Source organism: Mus musculus, chromosome 8, assembly GCF_000001635.26.
Source record: "Mus musculus strain C57BL/6J chromosome 8, GRCm38.p6 C57BL/6J".
Classification (NCBI taxonomy): domain Eukaryota; kingdom Metazoa; phylum Chordata; class Mammalia; order Rodentia; family Muridae; genus Mus; species Mus musculus.
This window is the reverse complement of record NC_000074.6, coordinates 102,198,099-102,201,550: the sequence shown is the minus strand read 5'-3', so window position 1 is coordinate 102,201,550 and position 3,452 is coordinate 102,198,099.

Genomic DNA, 3,452 nt, shown 5'->3' with positions numbered 1-3,452 from the left:
AGTTATAGTGTCTTTTAAGCAAAGCTAATCACTTATTTTTACCTTCAGTATAAGACCATATAAAATTCAGAATATGTTATTTGGACGATGAAGAGGAGTGTAAGACTTTTACTTTCCGCCTTCAAATAGTTAAGGTAACAATACACAAGTACCTAAATTCTGAATACTTTCCTTATATTTCTCGTGGAACTGCTAAGAGGAACAGCTTTGTTGGTGTCTATAAAGAGCTTAGAGTCACTCGTGGTATCTGCAAATGATTGTTGGAGTTACTTATACATTGCTGTCCTTGTCTTTCATAGCTTTTGGTTGTGTTTATTCTTTCATATTCCTGTAAGATCCATTTGCAATTCAGTTAACCCCCATGTTCACGTGGCTCCTTCTGGCAGGGGTCTGCATGCACACCCTGACTTGACCGTCGAATGTTTTCCTACGGCTTGGGACTGGCTAACATTTTCTTACCTATATGTGGGTTCAGATATGGACTGTGCCTTTATACCTTCACTGATTCCTTACTCTGGATAGATATGTTGACTTTAAAGTCTTTCTGTGGACTGTGCAATATGCTCTTTTGATTTTTACAAAATGTTAGAAACAGTTCTTTAATGAACATACCTGGGGTCTCCAAATACAAATACAGCACTATTGCCCTGAGAGTGATTCCTATTGTAATTAAAGGATGCCCAAATATAGCACTTACTACTGGGCCGTGCTGCTTGACATGAATCTGAATTAATTACTGCAATAAGAGTGCATGTATTTTACAATTCTTCTGTGTAAAGAGTTAGCAGTTCTGGTCAATGGGAAGCAAGAGTAGTGCTTTTCTTCAGTTGGTCAATTCATTGGTCCTGGTAATTCAAGAGCACTTAAATTCCTTGATGTCTGAAGTCACATTCATCTTAAAATTAAAGTCATTTCTGCAATCACTTAACTACTATTAGAGCTTAACATGTGTCACTCATTCCCCTTGCCATTTACCTTTCATGCTATGGTTAATATAATTCTATTGCAGTTTTAATTAACATATGATTATGAATTGTTTTCATGAATAAGTGTACTTATAAGGAACATGAATTTATGTTTCCATATTCTATACCTACATACTGCTGTTATGTTCCTGTTTGGAGGGTGAGTGTAATAAGTGCATAGGTGATTAACTGAATGCTCTAGCTTTATGAAGTTCAAAGATTATCCTTCCCAAGTAAGCAAACATACAATGCTTTGAGGAATGAATTTAAACTCTAATGTACAATGGTAATTAAATTATAAAGAAGTAACAGTTTATACTAACATTATTTCACCCCTAAACATATTTTTATTGAAATATGTGCTACATAGGACTATGGAAGTTTATCATTTGGTACAGAACCTACAACAAAGAAGAGATAAAAATAAATTAAATGAAAATAATTTTGGAGATGGATGCATGTGGTTGCTATAGAACAAATGTCTGTTCTGATGTTGCATTCAACATATTCTACAATGAAGACAGATTTTGAGAAATGTCTAAAGCCTTTCTTTGATCAGACATAAGGTAAATTGTATGATATCCTTGAAGGAAAGTGCTAGAAATGAAGATATAAGCAAGAAACACTTAAAATGAATTCATGTGAGGATCATGTTAAAGAAGGCTATGATCCTCCTTCCTGTGAAAGATCCCATTTTAAAATATAGACATAATACACAATATATCTTAATATGTGTACCAAACTAAACTATTGCATTACATGAGGTTCTGAATTTCAAGTGTAACATTTTGCCATTTTGTTAGTTCTGAAATGTGTCTGAGGGGCAGAATTGGATAAACACATGCATGATGGAGATCAAACTTACATTTCAAAGATAATTTCTTTAAGGCAATATGTGTCCTGGAAGCACAAATTCTAACCTAATGAAGATCTTTCTCTGCTGCCTCTATTTAGACAGTTGGAACCAAAGTAGCTCATGAAGAACTTATTCTGGTACCTCCTCTTAAACAGTTAGAACCGTAGTAGCTTATGAAGAACTTCCTCTGGTCTCTCCCCTTAGAGAGTTGGAACCAAAGAAGCTTGAGATGACAAGAAAATGACAGCAATCTGGTGAAAGAACAACACACAAGGAAAATCACTCCATGGCATATGGATGGCATACAACAAAAGATGAGGCTGGGAAATGGCTTATCTATAAGATGTATCGACAGACTGATCAGGGTCATAATCAAAGATCTCATTTTTCCAAATTCATATAAAATTCAATGGTTTGTCTAGCCAGACTATCTGAAACAGTGCACTCTCGGTTCAGTGAGTAAATTAAAGTAGAATGTAATCAAGAACTAGACATTGCATTATCATTAGCTTTGTACATAGCATGATGTACATATCATACATGTACATAAAATATAAAAGGAGAGGGCGATTTGTCATGCATTCCTCAAAGTTGTGAAATAACTTGTTCCTTTGTATCTTTTTGTACTTGATGTATGATTAAAGTATGCCTTTCCTTTAATTTATAAACTTTGAGTTTATAAAGTTGTCTTGAGTGAAAGTTACCCTCAGTGTCACCCTTTTACAGATTAGGGGTTTTCCTATCAAATTAATTAGTCCTGGGCAATCACTGTACATGCTACTATATATGTATGTCTTGATCAATGTAGTATTGACCAGTGAGATATAATTATATCTTCATTCATTTTAGACAAGTGTAAGCTTTCAGCTTTCTTACTCCAACCAATATTTGAAAACTTATAGAGCTCTTATAGTAGTTAATGAGAGTTATGCTTACGCTCAAAAGAGAGACTCCATCACTCACTGTGCAATAGCAGAAGAGATATCAAAATATAAATTTGATTGACTATATTAAGACATAACTACTTATGTTCTCATTTATAAAATTAATAATGCTATCAAATCCTAATTTAAAGTCATTTTAATGTCACTCATGAAGCATTCCTTATTTGACCTATTTAATCTTTACATTCTATCTACTGCTTAAAAAATTACCATAGACAACATAATGATGTACTTGAAGGTATATGAAATGTTTTTACAGAACTCTGGCATACCAGAATCTTAATATTGAGCAACTACGAGCCACGGATCTCAATTTATAATGTGATAAATTGAGAGATGTTTCACTTTTATTCAATCAGACCTCTTGTCTCTTAATGATAAGAATGAAAAAGTTGTTTTACTCAAGATTATGGCTTCTGGAAAACCATGCATGGAAAATTAAAATGCAATGCTTTGATAGCTCTGTGTCAAAAGCTTGGACTCCTCATATCTCTTGAAGTACAGGTGTAGACTATGTCTAATAAATCCTGTTGAGCTTGAATTAATGTATTTGTAAAACCCAATGTTCATGCACAGTAAAGGAAAATATGATCACTGACATTAAAAGACAAATTGAATTAAGTAATTGTGACTGTAAAACAATGCTAAAATATAAAATATTCCATTGAAGATGGAAGATGACTGTGA